The following is a 25544-nucleotide window of genomic DNA, read 5'->3' as shown; positions in this document are numbered from 1 at the left end:
TAGTAGTGGGGAATAGGAACCGAAGTGAGTAGGTTACCTCGTGTCCGTCGGGAGCGACAAGTAAAATACCAGCTCCACTTCCCATCTTGTTTGAAGCTCCATCTACGAATCCGCTCCAGCAGTCCGGCGGCTCTATTTCGGATTCCAAGGGCTGTGCTAGTTCGGCATTGGCAGAATTCTTCTGTTCGGCAATAACAGGAATTGCTTGATCGAACTTTGCTTCTGCAAGAAAATCTGCCAAGGCTTGTCCCTTGATGGCTTTCCGAGGTAGGTATTCAATTGTGTGCTCTCCCAACTCTATAGCCCACTTGGCGATTCTGCCTGATGCTTCTGGTTTGGTCAACACTTGCCGAAGTGGTAGATCAGTTAAGACGCATACCTTGTGAGCATAGAAGTATGGCCGCAGTCTCCTTGCTGCATTTACTAATGCCAGAGCAATCTTTTCCAGTGGTTGATACCTTGTTTCTGGACCTCTTAATGCTCGGCTTGTAAAGTAGATGGGAAGCTGCTTTAGGCCTTCTTCTCGTACAAGCACCGCGCTGATGGTTTGATCCGATGCCGCTAAGTATAAGAATATTACTTCGGCTTCGGTTGGAGCAGAGAGCATAGGAAGCTCGGCTAGATAACTTTTGAGCTCGTCAAAGGCCTTTTTCTGCTCGGCTCCCCACTCGAACTTTGGTGCCTTTTTCAACACCGTGAAGAACGGCAGTTGCTTTTCGGCTGCTTGAGAAAGGAATCGATTCAGTGCGGCTAGACATCCGGTTAGCCTTTGCACGTCATGTATGGACTTCGGCATTGCCATGTTTTGAACAACTTGAACTTTTGAGGGGTTTGCCTTGAGTCCGTCCTTTGAAACCCAACAACCCAGAAACTTTCCCGAATCTACCAAAAAGGTACACTTTTGGGGATTAAGTTTGAGGTTGGCTTTCTTGAGCACGTTGAGAGTGGACTTGAGGTTGTGCTCGTACTCCGAAGTGCTTTTGCTTTTGACGACTATATCGTCAACATACACTTCGACCTCCTTTCCAATCAGGTGCCGAAAAAGCTTGTCTACCATCCTTTGATAAGTGGCTCCGGCATTCTTTAAACCGAATGGCATCTTTTTATAAGCGAAAATGCCGAAATCAGTAATGAAGGCCGTTTTTGAAGCGTCAATCTCATCCATTAAAACTTGATGGTATCCTTTGTACAGATCAAGAAAACAAAAAATTTCAAAGCCTATCAAAGCTTCTACTTTTTTATCTATGTTCGGAAGGGGATAGCAATCTTTGGGACAGTGCTTATTTAGATCGGTGAAATCTATGCACATCCGCCATCCTCCTTCCTTTTTCTTGATCATGACAGGATTGGCTACCCACGAAGGGTACTTCACTTCGAATAACACATCCGCCTTCAATAATTGACGGACTTCGTCATGGATGACTTGATTTCGTTCTGCCGCAAAGAGTCTTTGCTTCTGTTTTATCGGCCGGACTGAAGGATCAATATTTAACCGATGAGTGATTACCTCGGGGGGCACTCCGGTCATGTCCAACGGAGACCATGCAAAGACGTCTTTATACTCCTTGAGGAGCTGGATGGTTTTTTCCCGAAGTAGGGGCGTTCCCGCGAAGCCGATCTTAACCGTTCTGGATGGATCTTCTTCGTACAGCTGAACTGTCATCGAGTTCGGCTCCGGTATGACTTCGGTCATCGCCTCTGACTCCGGCTGCTGTGATTGCTATGCTTGGTGGTGCCGATCTGACTGCTCGGCACTTCTAAGCGCAATTTGCAGACATTCCTTTGCTCTCTTTTGGTCACCTCGGATGACCGCTATCCCTCCTTTAGTGGGGATCTTGATGGTGAGGTGATAGGTGGAGCAAACGGCCCGAACTGTGTTGAGCCAGTCTCTTCCCAGGATGACGTTGTACGGGGACCGAGCTTTCACCACGAAAAACTCAATCATCGTACTGGAGCTAGTAGGCGCTTTCCCCACCGTGATCGGAAGGCTGATAATACCTTCAGGGCGGGTGTCCTCCTGGGTGAAGCTCTTCAGGGGAAGCGGAGCCGGACTGAGCCGAGCTGGGTCCACTTCTAGTTTGTCGAAGCACTCTTTAAAAAGAATGCTAACCGACGCTCCTGTATCCACAAACACCCTGTGGATCAGTTTGTTTGCCACTCCGGCTTGGATGACAATGGCGTCTTGGTGAGGAGAGATGGCCGGGACGGGATCAGCAGCCGAGAACGTAATCACTTCGTCCTGCTTCAGCCTTTTATGCGTTGGCTCCTCTCGATTGGAGCCTCTGCGTTCTGACTTTAGGGACGACTTGGTCTTCCCGGCAGGGAGCGCGTCAATAGTCTGGATTACTCCATCATATTGCGGCTCGTCATCGTCTTCGGGATCCGGCTGCCTTTTCGGATCCTGAGGAGCGCAGTTCGCACCACTCTGCTTTTTATTCTTCTTTGGCTGCTTGCTTCGGTATTTTTTCAATGTCCCTGCCTTCACAAGAACGTCGATACCTGCAGCCAAGTTTCTGCACTCCTCAGTATCGTGACCGTGGTCTTGATGGTAGGAGCAGTAGCTATCCTGTGGTCGGCGCGCGGCTGATTTCGTCATCCGCTTTGGCTTTTCGAATAGGTCAGAGTGCAATTCGAAAATTTCCGCTCTCGGCTTGTTCAGCGGGACGAACTGAGCGGGCGGCTTCTCGGGATTGAGACGAGGTCCCAATCTGTCTTGCACCGGAGCCCTTTGAATTCTTTCAAATGGAGTCCGGCGAGGATGCCCCTGATCGCTATGATCGGGCTTCCTTCTGTCTCCTCGGGACGATGAGCTGTCTAACGACCGTTTGCGACGGTCTGCCTCATCGGCCCGGGAGTACTGGTCCGCAATGTCCCACATTTCCTGAGCTGTCTGCGGACCGCACTCAACGAGCTTCCTGTAGAGAGCTCCGGGCAGGATTCCATTTTGGAATGCCGAAATGACAAGCAGATCGTTGAGATCGTCTACTTGCAGGCATTCCTTGTGGAATCTTGTCATAAAGTCGCTAATTTTTTCGTCGCGACCTTGACGAATGGAAAGCAGCTGAGCCGAAGTGATTCGGGCTTCCGCTTTCTGAAAAAACCTCCTGTGGAAGGCATCCATTAGATCTCGGTAAGATCTGATGCTGCCTTGGGGGAGGCTATCGAACCACCTTCTCGCGTTCCCGATAAGCAGCTCGGGAAACAGCTTGCACATGTGGACCTCGTTGAGACCCTGGTTCGCCATGTTATATTGATAGCGCCCCAAGAAATCGTGAGGGTCCACGAGCCCGTCGTAAGTCATCGACGGAGTTCGGTAGTTCTGTGGTAGGGGAGTTCGGGTGATGTCGTCCGAGAACGGAGTCTTCAGTGCTCCGTACACGGCGAATCCGATATCTCGTCGGTATGGAGGAGATTGAGTTCTCCTGTGATTCCGGTACCGAGGAGGAACAGGAATATGTCGGGGCTGAGGACTCTTCTTCCTGGAAGCCACGGCACTACTACTGCGGTAGTGACTTTCTTGTGCGGAGGGAGAAGGAGAATCCGCCGTTTTCGTCTCCGACTGTTTTTGGCTTTTCCGCAGGAAGGTTAAGAATTCCTCCTGCTTCGCCTCCAAAAACTGCTTGACAGCCTCATTCAAATCGGGCTGCTGGGAAGACTCAGTGGGACGATTTTTGGAGCGGCTTGTTCCTTCGCCATGAGAACTGGTGGTGGATTTATCCCTAGGCTGTTTTCCAGACCTGTGGGATGGATTGGCTTCCTCCTGGTTCTCACGGGCAGGAATACGGGCACTCTGCGATCTGGTATGCATTTTTTGGGTGGAAAAAATGGATCAAAAATTCGCTTTATCACAAATTTTGTTCTCTGTTTCCCACAGACGGCGCCAGTGATGGTTCCGCGAATTATTGATGTTAGTAAATGCTGGTAGAGAATTATGACACAATGAATTTACGTGGTTCGATTTACTGAGGTAAATCTACGTCCACGGGGAGAAATGAGGGCAGGTTTGTATTGCTTGATCTGCGAAAATACAGCTTACAACACAGACTTGCTATATGCTATTTTATCTCTAGAGAGCTTAACCCTTTTCTATCAGATCTAAGTTCTATTTATACATTGAACTAGGATCGTGGTTTGCAGCCCCACTAACAAGATCGTGGGTGAGCAATAACTGCTCAATAACTGCTTCATACCACTAAATAGATCGTGGGTATAGTGGAGGTCGTGGAGGCCTTTCGTGAGTCCACCAACTCCTAGTTCGGTCGAATGCTGAGACCGAACTGCTGGACTTTACCGATCAGCTCTTGCCGATCTGAGAGGAGAGCTTGACTGGTCGGCTTTTACCGAGCTGTAGGCTGAGTCCGAACTCTTTGGTCGTGCCGAACTCTTTGGTGCCGAACAGATACTCTTTCTTGGGCTCTGGGCTGATGGGCCGTCACTGTTATTGGGCTTGCCATTAGGGTTTAGTTCGTACCCCATCACTAGCTGTCAAGCAGTTTTTGGAGGCGAAGCAGGAGGAATTCTTAACCTTCCTGCGGAAAAGCCAAAAACAGTCGGAGACGAAAACGGCGGATTCTCCTTCTCCCTCCGCACAAGAAAGTCACTACCGCAGTAGTGCCGTGGCTTCCAGGAAGAAGAGTCCTCAGCCCCGACATATTCCTGTTCCTCCTCGGTACCGGAATCACAGGAGAACTCAATCTCCTCCATACCGACGAGATATCGGATTCGCCGTGTACGGAGCACTGAAGACTCCGTTCTCGGACGACATCACCCGAACTCCCCTACCACAGAACTACCGAACTCCGTCGATGACTTACGACGGGCTCGTGGACCCTCACGATTTCTTGGGGCGCTATCAATATAACATGGCGAACCAGGGTCTCAACGAGGTCCACATGTGCAAGCTGTTTCCCGAGCTGCTTATCGGGAACGCGAGAAGGTGGTTCGATAGCCTCCCCCAAGGCAGCATCAGATCTTACCGAGATCTAATGGATGCCTTCCACAGGAGGTTTTTTCAGAAAGCGGAAGCCCGAATCACTTCGGCTCAGCTGCTTTCCATTCGTCAAGGTCGCGACGAAAAAATTAGCGACTTTATGACAAGATTCCACAAGGAATGCCTGCAAGTAGACGATCTCAACGATCTGCTTGTCATTTCGGCATTCCAAAATGGAATCCTGCCCGGAGCTCTCTACAGGAAGCTCGTTGAGTGCGGTCCGCAGACAGCTCAGGAAATGTGGGACATTGCGGACCAGTACTCCCGGGCCGATGAGGCAGACCGTCGCAAACGGTCGTTAGACAGCTCATCGTCCCGAGGAGACAGAAGGAAGCCCGATCATAGCGATCAGGGGCATCCTCGCCGGACTCCATTTGAAAGAATTCAAAGGGCTCCGGTGCAAGACAGATTGGGACCTCGTCTCAATCCCGAGAAGCCGCCCGCTCAGTTCGTCCCGCTGAACAAGCCGAGAGCGGAAATTTTCGAATTGCACTCTGACCTATTCGAAAAGCCAAAGCGGATGACGAAATCAGCCGCGCGCCGACCACAGGATAGCTACTGCTCCTACCATCAAGACCACGGTCACGATACTGAGGAGTGCAGAAACTTGGCTGCAGGGTATCGACGTTCTTGTGAAGGCAGGGACATTGAAAAAATACCGAAGCAAGCAGCCAAAGAAGAATAAAAAGCAGAGTGGTGCGAACTGCGCTCCTCAGGATCCGAAAAGGCAGCCGGATCCCGAAGACGATGACGAGCCGCAATATGATGGAGTAATCCAGACTATTGACGCGCTCCCTGCCGGGAAGACCAAGTCGTCCCTAAAGTCAGAACGCAGAGGCTCCAATCGAGAGGAGCCAACGCATAAAAGGCTGAAGCAGGACGAAGTGATTACGTTCTCGGCTGCTGATCCCGTCCCGGCCATCTCTCCTCACCAAGACGCCATTGTCATCCAAGCCGGAGTGGCAAACAAACTGATCCACAGGGTGTTTGTGGATACAGGAGCGTCGGTTAGCATTCTTTTTAAAGAGTGCTTCGACAAACTAGAAGTGGACCCAGCTCGGCTCAGTCCGGCTCCGCTTCCCCTGAAGAGCTTCACCCAGGAGGACACCCGCCCTGAAGGTATTATCAGCCTTCCGATCACGGTGGGGAAAGCGCCTACTAGCTCCAGTACGATGATTGAGTTTTTCGTGGTGAAAGCTCGGTCCCCGTACAACGTCATCCTGGGAAGAGACTGGCTCAACACAGTTCGGGCCGTTTGCTCCACCTATCACCTCACCATCAAGATCCCCACTAAAGGAGGGATAGCGGTCATCCGAGGTGACCAAAAGAGAGCAAAGGAATGTCTGCAAATTGCGCTTAGAAGTGCCGAGCAGTCAGATCGGCACCACCAAGCATAGCAATCACAGCAGCCGGAGTCAGAGGCGATGACCGAAGTCATACCGGAGCCGAACTCGATGACAGTTCAGCTGTACGAAGAAGATCCATCCAGAACGGTTAAGATCGGCTTCGCGGGAACGCCCCTACTTCGGGAAAAAACCATCCAGCTCCTCAAGGAGTATAAAGACGTCTTTGCATGGTCTCCGTTGGACATGACCGGAGTGCCCCCCGAGGTAATCACTCATCGGTTAAATATTGATCCTTCAGTCCGGCCGATAAAACAGAAGCAAAGACTCTTTGCGGCAGAACGAAATCAAGTCATCCATGACGAAGTCCGTCAATTATTGAAGGCGGATGTGTTATTCGAAGTGAAGTACCCTTCGTGGGTAGCCAATCCTGTCATGATCAAGAAAAAGGAAGGAGGATGGCGGATGTGCATAGATTTCACCGATCTAAATAAGCACTGTCCCAAAGATTGCTATCCCCTTCCGAACATAGATAAAAAAGTAGAAGCTTTGATAGGCTTTGAAATTTTTTGTTTTCTTGATCTGTACAAAGGATACCATCAAGTTTTAATGGATGAGATTGACGCTTCAAAAACGGCCTTCATTACTGATTTCGGCATTTTCGCTTATAAAAAGATGCCATTCGGTTTAAAGAATGCCGGAGCCACTTATCAAAGGATGGTAGACAAGCTTTTTCGGCACCTGATTGGAAAGGAGGTCGAAGTGTATGTTGACGATATAGTCGTCAAAAGCAAAAGCACTTCGGAGTACGAGCACAACCTCAAGTCCACTCTCAACGTGCTCAAGAAAGCCAACCTCAAACTTAATCCCCAAAAGTGTACCTTTTTGGTAGATTCGGGAAAGTTTCTGGGTTGTTGGGTTTCAAAGGACGGACTCAAGGCAAACCCCTCAAAAGTTCAAGTTGTTCAAAACATGGCAATGCCGAAGTCCATACATGACGTGCAAAGGCTAACCGGATGTCTAGCCGCACTGAATCGATTCCTTTCTCAAGCAGCCGAAAAGCAACTGCCGTTCTTCACGGTGTTGAAAAAGGCACCAAAGTTCGAGTGGGGAGCCGAGCAGAAAAAGGCCTTTGACGAGCTCAAAAGTTATCTAGCCGAGCTTCCTATGCTCTCTGCTCCAACCGAAGCCGAAGTAATATTCTTATACTTAGCGGCATCGGATCAAACCATCAGCGCGGTGCTTGTACGAGAAGAAGGCCTAAAGCAGCTTCCCATCTACTTTACAAGCCGAGCATTAAGAGGTCCAGAAACAAGGTATCAACCACTGGAAAAGATTGCTCTGGCATTAGTAAATGCAGCAAGGAGACTGCGGCCATACTTCTATGCTCACAAGGTATGCGTCTTAACTGATCTACCACTTCGGCAAGTGTTGACCAAACCAGAAGCATCAGGCAGAATCGCCAAGTGGGCTATAGAGTTGGGAGAGCACACAATTGAATACCTACCTCGGAAAGCCATCAAGGGACAAGCCTTGGCAGATTTTCTTGCAGAAGCAAAGTTCGATCAAGCAATTCCTGTTATTGCCGAACAGAAGAATTCTGCCAATGCCGAACTAGCACAGCCCTTGGAATCCGAAATAGAGCCGCCGGACTGCTGGAGCGGATTCGTAGATGGAGCTTCAAACAAGATGGGAAGTGGAGCTGGTATTTTACTTGTCGCTCCCGACGGACACGAGGTAACCTACTCACTTCGGTTCCTATTCCCCACTACTAATAATGAAGCCGAGTACGAAGCCCTCCTGGCCGGACTCCAGTTAGCGCAAAGTCTGCTCGTCAAATCTCTCAAAGTCCATTGTGATTCACAAGTCATAGTAAATCACATGTTGGGTACAAGTGAAGCCCGTGACGAGAGAATGAAGAAGTATTTGGACAAAGCGCAAAGCATCAGCCGAAGTTTCTCCTATTTTCGGATAATCCGTATTCCCAGAGCGGAAAATAGCCGAGCAGATACCTTAAGTAAGTTGGCCTCAGATCCGAGCTCCAAGGCGGAAGAATTAATGCATCGAAGCATTGATGAAGCCGAGGTACATTCAGTATCCAGCTCGCCGAACTGGATGACGCCGATCTTGCAGTATCTGGATCAAGGACAATTGCCTGAGGATAAGAGAGAAGCTCGGAAGATTACGTGCCGAGCACTTCGGTACGAACTTCATGAAGGAGTCCTCTTTAGAAAGTCTTACCTCCAGCCGTTATTGCGGTGCGTAGGACCAGAAGAGACGGACTACATCCTCAGAGAAGTTCATGAAGGATCGTGCGGTAGCCACATCGGAGCCAGAGCTTTAGCTAAAAAAGTTCTGAGATGGGGATATTATTGGCCAACCATGGTACAAGAGGCAGTGCAGCTCGTCAAGAAGTGTACGAAGTGCCAAATTCATGCAAATGTCCCAAGGATGCCGCAGACCGATCTATACACTATGCAAAGCCCTTGGCTTTTCATGCAATGGGGCATAGACATAGTGGGACCACTTCCTCAAGCTCCTCGGCAAATGAAATTCCTTATCGTTGCCGTGGACTACTTCACGAAGTGGGTGGAGGCTGAACCATTAGCTACGATAACGAGCTCAAAGGCATTGGACTTCGTCTGGAAGAACATAGTGTGCCGATTTGGCATACCCCACATCCTCATCTCGGATAATGGGACTCAGTTCACCGACAAGACGTTCAAGAATTGGTGCCAAGAGCTGAACATTCAACAGCGGTTCACTTCGGTCTCCCATCCTCAAGCAAACGGACAAACGGAAGTAACGAACCGGATTCTGGTGAAAGGGTTAAAAGCTCGGTTAGAACAAGCCAAAGGACAATGGGTAGAAAATCTCCCTCAAGTCCTATGGTCCTACCGAACTACACCCAAAACCTCTAACGGTGAAACTCCGTATAGTCTGGTGTACGGCACTGAAGCCGTAATTCCGGTGGAGATCGGCGTACCCAGTCCCCGAACTCTAAACTTCTCCTCAGAAATGAACGACGACGGACTGAGAGCCGAACTAGATCTCGCCGAAGAAAGAAGAGAATTGGCGTGCATAAAAGCAGCCAAGTATAAGGAGCAAGTAGCCCGGTATTATAACCAAAGGGTGAAAAAGCTTCAATTTCAAGTGGGAGATCTCGTCTTGAGAAACAACGAAGTAAGCCGAGCAGAAAAGCTGGGCAAACTCGAGCCCACATGGGAGGGTCCGTATCGGGTGTCAGAAGTCCTCGGCAAAGGGTCTTATAAATTGACTCACATGTCAGGAGAACAAGTACCCCGAACATGGCACGTCTCCAACCTCAAGAAGTTCCACTTGTAAGAGACAAAGTCCGGTCAGTCTGTCTTGTGTCTAGTTCGGTCATAGGGGTACATGTTTTTATTTGTTTGTTTTTCATTTTTTCTCTATGTGTTTTGTCTCTATGTGCTTGTCGTCTCTTACAAATGGTACCAAGGTATATCGTTCTTTAAAGACTGATCCCCTTTTTAGATCGATTATTAAAGACTATTGTGAGTCCAAGCTTCTAAGGAGGATATAAGACCACAATTCAGCTTAACAAGCAGTCCGTCTGAAACGAACTGCAATAAGCCAACGATTGTGAGTCCAAGCTTCCAAGGAGGATACAAGACCGCAATTCAGCTTAACAAGCACTTCGTCTGAAACGAACTGCAATAAGGGAAAGTCCGATCCACGCGATAAACCTCGCCGAATTAGGACGACCGAGTTCGGTCAAAGAAGTTTACCTCATAAGACCGAGGACGACCATGTCTAGTCAAAGAGGTTTACTGCATAAGACCACTTCGGTTAACTGGGAAAGTCCGATCCACGCGATAAAACTCGCCGAATTAGGACAAGGGAAAGTTCGATCCCGGCGACAAAAATCGCCAAATTAGAACACAAACCGAGTCCGGTCAAAGATGTTTATTTCGTCAGACCAAAGACGAGTCCGGTCAAAGATGTTTATTTCATCAGACCAAAGACGAGTCCGGTCAAAGATGTTTATTTCATCAGACCAAAGACGAGTCCGGTCAAAGAAGTTTATTTCATAAGACCAAGGACCAAGTCCGATCAAAGAAGTATACTTCATAAGACCGAGGACAAGTACGATGAAATTTTTTCGCTAAGCTGTAAATACAGTGTTAGAGGCGGAAACAAAATTTCATTTTTCAAATCTTGTTCAGCATACAACTCCGCTACCCTACTATTACAAAGGACTATTCTACTGTCCGGGGTTGCTAAAGTTGAGCCACCTATTCACAAAATCCTCTGGAAGCCGAGTTCGGTCGTTCCGAGCAGATGAAGAATAAGCAGGTCGACGAGATGCTATCCTCGACCCAACGCCTCTTCCCCGAGCCCGAGAAGTCCTAACACCTCGGCGATGAAGAGTCTCTGCAATAAGCATCTGCTGATCTTGCTCGCTCATAGTCACAACTCCTCGGCGAATTTCAGTCCGTCCCTGTCTTGACGATTCCGGTTGCTCCTGAGCCCGTTCTCGTCTAGACGTTCCGGCTGTTCCGGAGTTCGTTGTTGACTTGGAGTAGGATTTTGAACAAGGGAACCAGAGGTTTGATCTGGAGTGCGAGCATCTGTTGGCACGATATGCCGAAGGAATCTTTCTATGGAGGGGCGCCGAGAAAGAACAATGTTGTACCGAGAAGCCCAACGCCGTAGTGATTTCACAACTTGTTGGCAAGCCGAGCTCTCCAGCGCATTGTTCCTCCGGAGTACAAGATATTCCTCCCACAGTTCGTCAACTCGACTCTGAACATCTGATATGGTCAATCCCCCGCGCACACGGATGTAATCCTCGTACGCAGTCCTCTCAGCAATGGTCGTATTCAGCTCGGCCTCCAGATCCTTCTTATCGGACTCTAAGTCCTTATTATCGGCCTCCAGCTTCACTAAACGAGCCAGAAGCTCGTCATTCTTCGTCTGATCGGCTATAGCTCTTTTCTCAGCTTCGTCTAAAGCCGAAGAGTACAGCCGTTTCCAGTGAAGTATCTCCATCTCCTTGAGTACAAAGCAGCTATGTTAGTTCGGCAGCTGTACCGAGCAGATAGTAAAATACAACAGGAATAAAGGCGAGTACGAAAAGCTATACGAAGACAAGTGTAGAGAATTTTTCATTCACAAGGAAAATTTTTTTACACTAGGAGGGCTTCAAGGCCATTTTACAAGGAAGAAACTAGACTAAGAGAAGGGAGACGAAATCATACTCCGCCAGCTTCGTCTCCGGCTCCTTGGTCTGGGTCAGCTTCTTTCTCCTGAGCTACCTCAGCCTCGGCCTCGCCTCCTGCCGGCCTCGCCTCCGCCTCCTGATCGGCTTCCTTCTCCGGATGCCCGGCCCGCTCGACTTCGGCCTCCAGCTCCAGCAGCTCGGCCTCACCCTCTCCGTTGTAAGTCGAAGCGGGTGAAACGGGTCCCACGGAGGCAAAGATAGCCTCCAGGTTCTCGTCCCGATCAGCTCGACAACTCCGGACTCGGTCTGCAGAAAGCAGGACCGAGGATGAAGCGAGCTCCTCAAGGAGCGGCAGATTCTGAAGCCGAGCTGCTATCTCTCGGCTGTACAGAGGCAGCACGACGTCGGGCCCCTGCTCGCCCTTATCGGCAATTAGCCTTACCAGACTACCGACAAAGGCCGAAAACTGGCTGCTCAAAAAGAGTCTCTCCGTGTAGGCACGGAGACCCTCTCCTTGGGCAACCACGGCGGCAGCATCCCTCTGTTTCGTCTGCTCTCGCTGGATGACGAGCTGGTTTTTGGCAACTGAGCTTCATCCTGGGCCGAAATCCTAGCAGCCCTGGCTTTCTCAAAGTTTGCCTCAGCCTGCTCGGCCCGGTGACAAGCAGCCGCCAATTTCCTCTGCATCTCGGCATAGTCGTTGGACGCTTTGGAGAGTTCGACGGCGACGAGCTTGGAGAGCATATCATTCCTCTGAAAATGGATAAGGAAAAAAGTTAACAGAGGGCACCAAAAATACAGGACAGAAGCCAAGCCAAGGAATCAAGAAGACAATTCACCCTCGGCGAAGTCCGTGGGCCATAGAAATGGCTCACAGATATGCTCCGAAGGAGGCGCCAAGACCATGTCTTTCTCTGGCGCTCTCGGGGGCTTCTGGGTCTTCCCCTTCTTACTTGCCGAAGTCGACTCCGGCTTCTTTGGACCCGAAGAGGTCTTTTGCCTCTTCGGATTCTTCTCGGCATCAGGCGCCGAGCTGGTAGCCTTCTCTCTCTCCGGCTCCACAAGCTCGGAGGACTTTCTGATAGCCTTATTCAACATGAACACTGCCAAAAAGCAAGAAAGCAAAGTCAGATTTTCTTCGTTAAAGCAGTAGAGCATAAAGATAAAGAGAAATCCTCACCCTCGGCCTCTTCGTCCGAAGACGAGATGTCGAACACGACGTCGCCCTTGACGAGCTCAGACTCCGTGTATTGTTTCCTAACTATGGGAATCTTGTTGAGCTCGCCATCGAGCTCGTCCAACGGTTCAGGCCGAGGGTGACGGATAACGGACTCCGGCCCTCTCCAGGGAAAACTAGGAGCCGCGGTCCTATCATAGTAGAAGAAGCGATTTTGCCACTTCGGCCACTTCGTTTTACAAAAGGCCCTAAAGGGCTGTAAAGGGATCAAGTAAAACCAAGACCCCCTTCCTCTTAAATTGAAAGAATTTAAGGATCGCCCTTCAAAGACAAATCCCTTCCTAACCTACGGAGTTCGGCAGCGAAGGCCGACAAGTGCCTCCAAGAGTTCGGAGTCCCCTGGCCTAAAGGAAGCTGAAAAAAAATCTAGTAAATCTATAAAGGCAGAAGGGAGGGGGAAACGAAGCCCGCATTCTAAGCAGGCCTCGTACACGGTGACGTAACCCTCCGGCGGGAGTCAGCCCTGTGATCACCGTCAGGTACCACCGCCTTCCCCCCAGGAAAAGAGTATTTTTCGTAAAGGGATATCACAGTATCCTTACTCAAGATACTGTGAAAATACTCTACGGTCTTCTCCCCGGATTCTTTCCGGCTAGAAGACCCCTTACCCCCTTTCCTAACGCTACCCGACTCCGAAGAAGAAGAAGAAGACATTTTTCTTACTTTTGAAGGTGAAGATAGTCTGAAAAAATTCTTGAAGACGGAGAGAGAATTTTCGCAAGAAAGAGAGTATAGAAGACGCAACAGCAAAAGTGCTTCAATGATGAAGAAAGAGCGTATTTATCAGATACGGGAAAGATTTCGAAATCGTTGCGCCGTTTTCGAATCCCACCTTTTCAGGAATCAACGGCCGGATTTTACTGTCGCATTGAATGCAGGCATGCGCTAGGCACGTCCCCTGACGTCAGCCTCCCCCTTACCGTTATCCAGAATGCCGAAGTGACTCACCTCGCCGAAGTGATCCACTTCGCTTTTCGGGGGGGGGGGTAGTGAATGGGGTACGAACTAAACCCTAATGGCAAGGCCCAATAACAGTGACGGCCCATCAGCCCAGAGCCCAAGAAAGAGTATCTGTTCGGCACCAAAGAGTTCGGGCACGACAAAGAGTTCGGACTCAGCCTACAGCTCGGTAAAAGCCGACCAGTCAAGCTCTCCTCTCAGATCGGCAAGAGCTGATCGGTAAAGTCCAGCAGTTCGGTCTCAGCATTCGACCGAACTAGGAGTTGGTGGACTCACGAAAGGCCTCCACGACCTCCACTATACCCACGATCTATTTAGTGGTATGAAGCAGTTATTGAGCAGTTATTGCTCACCCAACGATCTTGTTAGTGGGGCTGCAAACCACGATCCTAGTTCAATGTATAAATAGAACTTAGATCAGATAGAAAAGGGTTAAGCTCTCTAGAGATAAAATAGCATATAGCAAGTCTGTGTTGTAAGCTGTATTTCGCAGATCAAGCAATACAAACCTGGCCCTCATTTCTCCCCGTGGACGTAGATTTACCTCAGTAAATCGAACCACGTAAATTCATTGTGTCATAATTCTCTACCAGCATTTACTAACATCAATAATTCGCGGAACCATCAGATTCATTTGAAGAGTTTCATATTAATGTATACTTCAAATAAATTATTATCTTATATGCACAAGATAAATCAGATATGCCCAATAAATATGATTTATAATTTAAATATATAGCAGACAAACTGGATTAATTAAGTTTAAATTATTATATAAATTTCTTAATTAATAGATTCATCATTCAATTTAAACAGACTACAGATTACAGATCCCACCAATAAATTTTTACAGAGTTTTAAAAATAACCCCAGAATAAAAGATTAAGATCTTTATCAGGATATAAGAAAAAAATAATAATAAACCAATACTGTCACATATCAAGATTGGAAGTTACTGATAAGATGCATCCAGAGAATATTTATTTTTACTGGTCTGATTTAGATCTAGATCCAATACCATTTTGTACTTTTAATTTAGGACCTAAGCTTATTTATTCCCCTGTCATTTTATGCATTGTGTTTAAATACAAAGGTGGTTAACAATACTAATAAATTTATTAAAACTGTCATCATTTAGTTTCAAACGTCCGAGGCATATAATTATTAAGTAAAGATATCATTACGTATAGATAATCTATACATATATAAAGGAAAGGGGAGTTTTGGGGTATTTATGGAATTATCATTTAACTTTAAATACTATAATCTAGACATTTAATATAGACGTTGTCGTCCATTGAATCATTTGTCATTGCATTTTAGTCATTATTGCATATTAATTGCCCAAAAAATAACTCACATCATCATTGTGTGCATCAAATGCACATCTTATACCAACCGTCTACAACAATCTAATATTTTACCTACATTTAGTTATGCACATGCAAAAAAAAAAAAAGATAAGAAACCTACAATTACTTTCTCTTATAAAAAAAAAATTTGACTTTTTCATATAAATGGGATTAAGTGGGTGATTATTGCACCATTATTAGCGTAGCGGCAAATTTTGTAATTAAAGTATCCTATTGAAATCCATATCCAAAATTTTCAAAGATTTGCGAGTGGTGCTACCGTTACTGCCATGAGAAAGATTACTAATTAAAATCTTTTAATCTTTATCAAACCATTAAATATAATAATTATTGCAAACACACCCTTCATTCTCTATATAACACCCAATTTAATAGTAGAAAATCGATTGGAACCAACATTAATAATATTTTTTTGTTTTTAGTATTAGGGTAACCTAAGTGGAGAATGTGAAAAGTTTGAAGAGAGCCTCATGGTTCATTTTTCCCCTATAAATATGACATTTGATCTAACCACACATACCTACTCACCTTATACAGCTCAAACTTCATCTTTTTGTTCTTCCCACGAGTAGCAAGGTTGATACCATGGAACCATTCCACACCTTGCTCGATGAACTACAACTAACAAAAACTAATTCGATTATTAAAGTCTGTTGTATCCAAGTCTATGAAGTTGCCGCCTCTAAAGACAAAACCAATATCGTGCGTTTAGAATGTGTGCCTCACGATCGAATGGTATGTTGTTTTGTACTTTTTAGTTATGTTTTTGCAAGTTATATGAAATCATTAGCTATGGACTTTTTTGTGTTCAGGCATAGGATTCAAGCAACTATTCCACGAATTTACATGCAAGGTTTGGTGCACTAATTAGGGAAGGGGTATTTTTCGTATAAGCAATTTTCTCATGAGGCAAAATCGGCCTCGCAATCCAGTTACAAATCATGCATACCACATTAAGATGATTTCAAGCAAACAAATGTTTGAAGTTAGTGAGCCTCAATTTCAAAAAATGAGTGACGTTAACATACTAATTACTAGATATGGACGGTTTCAAGCTTTGAGAGCATGTCAACTTGGAGATGGATCTTGCAATCTGGCAAGGGAGGATTTTCAAATTGATTGGTGCTTTTTGAATTTAAAATGTAAAAAAACCTCTACTATCAGTAAGGATTATCAAGTAGGCTGATCCAGTGTAAGATATCGAATACAAATCTAAACCTCCAAAATAGAATAAGTGATCAACAAAGTAAAATTGAATTAGGACGGAGGGAAAATTTAATTGATATCTGGCTCATTGTTGGTCATGATGAGTATATTTTAAAGTAAGGGTTTAGGATTTAGGTTTCGGGGTTTGGGTTTTTAGTGTATAGGGTCACTATATTGCAATGAAATGAAGCTCGACTAGGAATTGTATAATAAAGAAGATTATAGATCAAAGAAATTCCAACTTGGGATTCTACTCTTAGTTTCAACAATATACAATTAGAAAAATTAATTAAATTAAATAAATTAAGGTTAATACATCATACTTAATTAAATTAAAGAAAAGTTTGAAACCAAATGTGGTTCAGTTGCTAAAATATTTTCTTAATACTCAATAGGTGTCACTAGAAAAATTAAATTCATTAATGATCCGCTTCATAATTGTTTTTCTATTAATTAATGCAATAAAGTGATGAGTTTTTAGATTAAAATTATCTATCAATTAAAATTATTTTTATTATTTGAAAGGTCAAATAATTATAACTCCATATTAAAAGGGGAGTTTTTGAAAAATTTTAAAATAATGTTATTTTAATTAAAAATTTATATATCAATTAAATTATTTTTATTATTTGAAAGGTCAAATAATTATAACCCATTACATAAACGTTTAAAACTAAAATACCATACCAGTAACTAATACCCTAAATAGTAAGCTCATTAACAATCCATATTCCTCTATTTCAATTTTACTCCTATTGTATTCACACTCTATCAAATGGCGTGAGTATCGGAATGTGATCATGGGGAGCCCTTTGGCTTTTCACTTCTTATAACATTCATTACCTTAATTTATTGTTTATGGTGTTTTAATTTCATGTCTTTCTATATTCTTATTTTGTGCCTATAAAAGCATCAAGTTGTACATGGATTACGCACCAATAAAAGCATTCTCCCTCCTATCTCAAACTCTTTACATTTTGTTGTGTATATTTAGGATCACTGTATTGCTTGATTCTCGGAGCTCCATCAACTTTGTCGGTGCCAAGCACAACATAATTTGTCTTGTGGAAAGAAGTTTTCTCTCGACTCGATTTATAGTTTGATTTTTTATTATTTTCGTTGTAATTTTCATTCCAATATCGCCAGTATATGGTTAAAAATTTTTATCTATATATTTCGAACAATTCTTAAGAGGATTGGGACATCCCTAAAACATGCTCATCTTTACACAATTTATTATTTTCTTTTATCAAAATTGAGAAAGTGAAAAAGTTTTAACTTTTTTAATTAGGAAAAGTAAAAGGGAAATTTTTTGAAGAATTTGTCTAGAATTATGTGTGTGACTTCAATTTAATTTACTTGCAAAAATGTTTAATTGTGAATATGTGCTATACTATTGGAAAAATAAATTGTTTCCACGTTGTAGTTTATTTAAATAAAATATTCATTTAGTAAATTCTCATAATTTTACTACAAACAATATACTAGAATGATTCCATAATTTCATTGTAAACCCATCACATTTTAATCTTCTTTTCGGATACAATAAATATTTGTGGACCTACTAAAAGTATTATGTACCCAAACTTGCAAAAACGTTGTACATCTAAGACCATTTTAAGGTTAAAGTCAGTGAGAAATAATTTGGTGATGTTAGTTAGAACAATTTTAAAATTATATCATGATTATTTTGTTTTGATTTTGAATGCCATTGGAACCATTTTATGCAATAATTAATGTATGAAAGACTCTTAAATTTTGTGACAATAATGAAAAATAGACATTTTGCATAGTCAATATAATAAAAGTAAAACATTAAATGATAAGTTAATAGGTATTTTTTGTGTAAATAAACTGATTTGTATTTAATAAAATTATACAAATAAATATTATTTTAGACAAAAATAAATAAAATGACACAGCTAGAATTTAGAATCATTAAATTATTTAATATTAATTTTTATAAAATAGATTTCTAAAGAATAAGTCATGTTTATACACCAATAAAATTTACTACTTTTATCAAATGTATTATTGTATACATTTATAATAATTTATGATTTTAACTCATATAATATTATTATTATTTATTTCAAATCAATATTTATATTTTGAAGAAAATAAAATGGACCGTGCATATCACGGGTGTGATACTAGTGTTTATAAAGTAACAGAATTTTTTGCGGGCTCCTTAACAAAAGAGTTTTAAACATTTAATTCTCTCACACGTTACAAATAAAAATGAGATCATCATTTGACGAACCCTTAACCATATTAATCCAATAATCAGTGTTTCAATCCCACAAACGGTATTGTATAATCAGATGTTGTTTATAAAGTAACAAAATTTTTTGCGGGCTCCTTAACAAAGAGTTTAAACATTTAATTCTCTCACTCATTACAAATAAAAATGAGATCATCATTTGACGAACCCTTAACCATATTAATCCAATAATCAGTGTTTCAATCCCACAAACGGTATTGTATAATCAGATGTGGACACAGAAAAAAATATTAAACAGACTTTATTATGTCTATTTCTTTTATAGTCAAACTATACCCTAATTTCTTTTCCTCTATATTACTTGACAATCTTTGGTAAGAATCAGATAACGATGTGATTGTAACAAAATTAATTCTGGCGCAAATAAACCCCAGAGAAAAAAGAGATGAAAGTACGAAAGTACCCAGCACATAAAAAAGTTGCACAAAAAGTAAATAAAAAGTCTTCATTTCTCGAAATTAAAATAAATTTGAAATTGCAGTGTCAGCACTCCTTGTGCCATCTCCATCCACCTTTCCCCTCTCATTTTCTTAAACAAAGAAAAACCTCATCTCCTCCACCTCCATTAACAAATCCCACAAAAATCTCCTCTCTCCATCTCTCTCTCTGCCTATACATACACTACTGCACTACACACATCTACATACAAACACAATGGCCTAGCTGTTTCTTGGATCCCGAGATTCTGTCACAATATTTTATGCAGCTATATATCTAAATTACTCATAGCCCACAACGACATGATCTTGTTTTCCTCCCAAATTCGCCTCTCCCTAGGTTCAAACCCATCGGAATTTGTATCATAGATCCTTTTTATGTTTCTGTGATGCCTGTTTTCGATGGCCTCTGCTTCTCCTTCTCCTCGCATTCTTTTCCCCCGTTTCCAGCCTTAACCCTCAGGGCCAAGCCCTCCTCGCGTGGCGGCGGACCTTCAACGCCTCCGTCGACGCGCTCAGAGGCTGGAGCCCTGACCACGCCACCCCGTGCTCGTGGTTTGGGATCTCCTGCAATTCTAAGAATGAGGTTGTGGCGATCAATTTGAAGTATATTGACCTCCTCGGGAATGTATTATCTGATTTTACCCCGTTGAGGACTTTGAACGAACTGGTTCTGTGCGGGACTAATCTCAGTGGCCCAATTCCGCCGACAGTTGGCGAGCTTCAGCAATTGAAGTTGCTAGATTTGAGCGATAATTCATTAACCGGGAAGATTCCTGATTCAATTTGCACTCTGCAGAAGCTGGAGCAGCTCCATCTCAATAGCAACAGGCTTGAGGGTTCGATTCCGGTTGAAATCGGTAACCTCGCCGCGTTAACGGAGCTGACACTCTTCGATAACCAGCTCGTCGGCGGAATTCCGGCGAGCATTGGGACGATGAAGCAGCTGGCAGTGATAAGAGCAGGCGGGAATAAGAACCTCGGTGGGGCTTTACCTCAGGAGATCGGAAACTGCTCGAATTTAGCCTTGTTGGGATTGGCGGAGACCAGCATTTCCGGATTCCTGCCGCCATCGCTGGGGCAGTTGTTGAGAAGCTGCAAACGCTGGCCATCTACACCACCCTCCTCTCAGGGCAAATCCCGCCGGAGCTAGGCGACTGCACCGAGCTTCGCAACATTTATTTATACGAAAACTCGCTAGCGGGATCGATTCCTGTTCAATTGGGGAAGCTGCAGAAGCTGGAGAATCTCCTGCTATGGCAGAACAGTTTGGTCGGAACCATCCCTCCGGAGCTCGGAAACTGCAGCAGATTGCTCGTGATCGACGCCTCGATGAATTCGCTAACCGGCGAGATCCCGGAGTCGTTCGGGAATTTGAGCTTGTTGCAGGAGCTGCAGCTCAGCGTGAACCAGATTTCCGGCAAGATTCCAAGCCAGCTCGGCAGCTGCACCGCGCTGAATCTTATTGAGCTCGATAACAACCAATTATCCGGCAGCATTCCGGCGGAGTTCGGCAATTTGCGGAATTTGAGCCTGCTGTTTCTATGGCAGAATCGTCTGCAGGGAAACATTCCGCCGTCTTATCCAACTGTCAAAACCTCGAAGCCGTTGACCTGTCGCAGAACGAGTTGACAGGTCCGATTCCGAGTGGAATATTCGATTTGCAGAATCTTAATAAGCTCTTGCTACTGGCTAACAATCTCTCCGGTCCCATTCCACCGGCGATCGGGAACTGTTCGTCGTTAATTCGGTTCCGCGCCAATGATAATAAGCTGACCGGAAATGTGCCGCCGGAGATTGGGAAGCTGAAGAGTTTGAATTTCTTCGATCTTGGATCGAATAGGCTGTCGGGGATCATTCCGCCGGAGATTTCTGGATGCCGGAATCTCACGTTTCTTGATCTTCATTCGAATTCTATATCAGGGAGTTTGCCGGAGAATTTGGATCATCTTGTTGCTTTACAGTTTCTAGATGTCTCGGATAATATGATCGGAGGTACGTTGAGTTCGAGCTTGGGCTCGTTGATCTCACTGACGAAGCTGGTTCTCGGGGTGAACCGGTTTTTGGGGGTCGATTCCGAGCGAGTTGGGATCGTGTTCGAAGCTGCAGTTGCTGGATTTGAGCAGCAATGAGCTTGAGGGGACGATTCCGGCGAGTTTGGGGAAGATTCCAGCGCTTGAGATCGCGCTGAATCTGAGTTGGAACCGGCTCTCCGGTGGGATACCGAAGGAGTTCACGTCATTGGACCGGCTCGGGGTGTTGGATGTCTCTCACAACCAGCTCTCCGGCGACCTTCACTACCTTGCTGATCTTCAGAATCTCGTTGCACTCAATGTCTCCCACAACAAACTTCTCCGGCCGCGTCCCGGACACACCGTTCTTCTCCAAGCTCCCGCTCAGCGTCCTCGCTGGAAACCCGGAGCTCTGCGTCACTGGCAGTGCATGCGCAGACGACAAGGGGGTGCCACCAGGCACGGGAAGGGGGCGAGGGTTGGCCATGGTGGTGCTGCTCTGCACAGCGTGCATATTGCTGCTGACCGCTCTCTACTTGATCCTTGGTGGCAATATCCGGTCCTGTGGGTCCCGCAATGGCGACGTGGACAACGAGGATGATGTGTGGAGTTGGCAGCCCCATGGGAGGTCACTGTCTACCAGAAGCTTGACTTGTCAATCACTGACGTGGCCAAGTGCTTGACACCTGTCAACGTGCTCGGCCACGGCCGGACCGGGGTGGTCTACCGGGCTTTGACTTCGGGTGGGCTCACCATCGCGGTCAAGAGATTCCAGTCTTCAGAGAAGTGCTCGGCCTCTGCATTCTCGTCAGAGATCGCGACACTAGCCCGCATCCGGCATCGGAACATCGTTAGGCTGCTTGGGTGGGCCGCGAACCGGAAGACCAAGCTATTGTTGTACGATTATCTTCCTAACGGCACATTAGGGGCGTTACTGCACGACAGACAAGGGGAGCGGGGTCGAGTGGGACACTCGGTTCAAGATAGCGTTGGGGGTCGCTGAGGGCTCGCTTACCTGCACCATGACTGCGCACCGCCAATCCTCCACCGCGACGTCAAGACGCATAACATTCTACTCGGGGATCGGTACGAGCCGTGCTTGGCTGATTTTGGACTAGCAAGGTTTATGGATGGTGAAAATGCTGGCTCATTTTCAGCACACCCCCAACTTGCTGGATCATATGGTTACTTTGCTCCAGGTAATAATATTCATATGTTCTCTTTTACATGTTTTTCTTGTCCATACCCCAAATCCCTTACATATTTTGATGTTTTTCTGTTAGAATAACACATAAATTGATTGCTCCACTATACTTTGGTAGAAACAAAGTATTGTATATAGTTGAGTGATGTTACTAGTTTTTGGGATTTGTAGTTATGTGAAATCATGTGATTTTTTGTCCACATATTTGTCTCCACATACCTGTCTTTACCCTTTCACCACTTTCTTGAAAACTTTTGGATCTCTCTTAACTTTTTGTTTCCTTTTTTTGCCTTTGCAGAGTATGCTTCCATGGTGAAAATAACGGAGAAGATCGATGTTACAGCTACGGCGTCGTCCTACTAGAGATCATAACTGGCAAGAAGCCAGTCGACCCTTCGTTCCCGGACGGCCAGCACGTTGTCCAATGGGTACGCAACCACCTGAAGAGCAAACAGGACCCGGTCGACATAATAGACCAAAGTCTTCGAGGCTCCCGGACACACAAATCCAAGAGATGCTCCAAGCCCTCGGAATCGCCCTTCTCTGCACGAGCAACCGGCCTGATGACGCCCCTGCCATGAAAGACGTGGTTGCCTTTTGAAAGAGATCAAGCACGAGCCCGTGGCAGGAGCTGACCAAGCCCACAAGCCCACAGCTAGGTCGCCTAAAGGGTCCGAGATCCCCACCTCATACTCGTCCTCATCAGTGACCTCGTCTCAGCTGCTGCTGCTCCAAGGATCATCTAATTGCTCCCTGGCTTACTCCTCTTCCACAAACTACAACAAATGAGCATCAATGATTTGTTGGAACCACTTCTTTAATTTTTTGGATTTTTGTTAGGAATAGGACAGCAGTTAGATGGCAATGTAAAGAGGTAGGGGCATTATTTGATTATAACATCAAGATCATTGTTACATTATCTAAAAAGGAAATGAGCAAGTTTCTTATAACTAAACTAAATCCTTAATTTCATGCGACATTAAATGTTACTACTATCTAGTAAGAATCATTGTTCAATAATGCTTGCATATATATATTAAAATGAAAGATGCAACCTTGTTAGGTTGCTTTATGGACAAGTCATTTTCAATCAAAGAAGCACAAGGATGTTTGATTGGGCAGGCATATGCCTTGTTTTGTTCGTAAATGATTTTGTATTTATTCAAAAAAATTATAGAGCTGTGGTTAGGGGCATGATTAAAATCATGATAAGATAACACACCAATCTAACACAATTTTTTATCTTACGAAACAACAAAACTTATATTCAATATTAAATAATGTCACATTAATAATAATATCGCGAACGCTCAAGATAAATATTTTCCGTATCTCTGGCTCCCGAAAGCCCCACCTCAACTCCAACACTTTTTGTCCATAAATGTGAAAGGATGAGCTAAAGGACCCCCACCATGTGAGATGGATGCAAACAACATACCATACCAAAGTTGATGATGAAAAAATTGACAGTTTGGCCTATGCTCATATCCTTTATTGACAACCAAAACCTGTCTTATCATCTGCCATTTTACATATGTAATTTCATTCTCTAAGCCTTGAATTTACACCTCTAAAAGCATAAGCGAGAGCAACCTATAAAGGCAAATGGGTCACCACGAGGCATTAAAATTCAAAAAGCAAGTTGTTCATCTAATTGAGAAATGAGATTTTTCTGGCCTGAAATTCCACAGAGATATCAAGATAATATTTTGGACCCTCTTTTGCTACTTGAACTACTGAACCTAACCACTTTGTAAATCACAATTTATAACTTCATCGCTTCCCTTTAACAAAACTAGTCAAATACTTCGACCGCCCTCTGATTTCAGTTGAGCGAACCCATACGCTTGAGATAGTGTTGACTTAGTGGAAAATAACATATGGTGTGAGGAAGATGCAAACAGGGCTAGGATGATCAATATAGCTCTATTAATTTCTTTTGAGAAAAGAGGGCTCCATCATTATTGCATGAAAGGGGTGCCAGGATAATCTAGTTGGAAGTGTCGGCTCAAGTTTACGACAACATGTTCGTGCCAAGGGTATTTTAGTCATTACACTTCATCCCCGACTTAACTAATGGAATGCACTGAACTATCCCTCAATTTGAGCTAAGATAAATTCCATGTACAAATCCACATCAAGAAAGCTATATACCACGTGATTCATATCCAAACATAGGCAGTTGGTCATATAAAACGCTCCAGTCCCTACTTATTTGCCGACTTGAACATCCATTTCGACCTTTCGTTTGTCACAGTAGGGAGCTTACTAGGAACTCAACTCGTGCACTTAACAACATTTACATGCCGAATTATATCACAAAGAGAATCACATGCAGAAAAAAAGCTCATAATGCACCAGCAGTTAATCCTTTGACAAAAAAATGCATGGACCCCCACGTACATATTTGTTATGTGGAGTAATAAATTCTAACAAAGGAAGAGGAATTGATTTTTTGAGATAGGAAGAAAAGATTAATCTGACAGACACCCAACTTAGATGGCAAGGACAAGATCCTCTTATAGGGTCCCCTACATGAGTTGATGGATGGCCACGTGATGTCTGAATGGATTTTTTGAAACATTCTAGGGATATTTTTGGAAATAATAGTCTTGTCGAGTTTCATCTGGATCAAGAACTCTAGTGTCGAAAGTCATATTATGTCGGGAACCAACAAAATATTAGCTAATCTGGACAAGCATAGCAACAAGAGCTACATAAATAATAGGGTCGTTTACAAGTAAGGGGTAGCATTTTTAGCAGCATTTAGCATCAATGATATATAGATTTATGGTTAGTTTATGAATTTCCACTCGAACAGAAGGCCTTTGTGTCAACCTAATTTCCTATTATTATATTAGTGATCTTACCTAAATTTGATTTTATTGACATGTAATATTCTCCTAATGCTGGTCAACTTTTAAAGGAGTTACAAAGCATTTAATCCTAATACTCACTAAACCTTTCGAGTAAGTCATATTCAACGAGATTACTCCTCAGTTATGGCATCAACTGTTAAACACTCACAATTTAATAAAAGGAAAAGTATGTAACTTGCTTGAGGAGATAATGAAAAGGAATTAATATTATTACATGAGATTTGGTAGTATATGTGATACTATGTCATACACAAAAACAACTAAGGCTAGGAAACAAAGCATGGGAGTAAAGAAAGGTAGTACCTTCAAACTGGAATTCAGAGCCAAAACCACAAGACTGCTGAAGTATTTGTGCAAAGAAGCACCACTAGAACTTCTATGACTATATTTCATTGACTCCTCAAAATGCAATACTA

At 44.3% G+C, this 25544-nt stretch overlaps 1 pseudogene; it reads left to right on the top strand.

The window, feature by feature from the left end:
* LOC121749191 overlaps nt 1–23061 on the top strand; it is a 31081-nt pseudogene extending 8020 nt beyond the window's left edge.
* Nucleotides 23062–25544: the final 2483 nt, after the last annotated feature.

The sequence above is a fragment of the Salvia splendens genome, chromosome 9 (genome assembly GCF_004379255.2).
Source record: "Salvia splendens isolate huo1 chromosome 9, SspV2, whole genome shotgun sequence".
Classification (NCBI taxonomy): Eukaryota; Viridiplantae; Streptophyta; class Magnoliopsida; order Lamiales; family Lamiaceae; genus Salvia; species Salvia splendens.
Note: the sequence above shows the minus strand (reverse complement) of the source record. Positions and strands in the feature narration are given on the sequence as shown.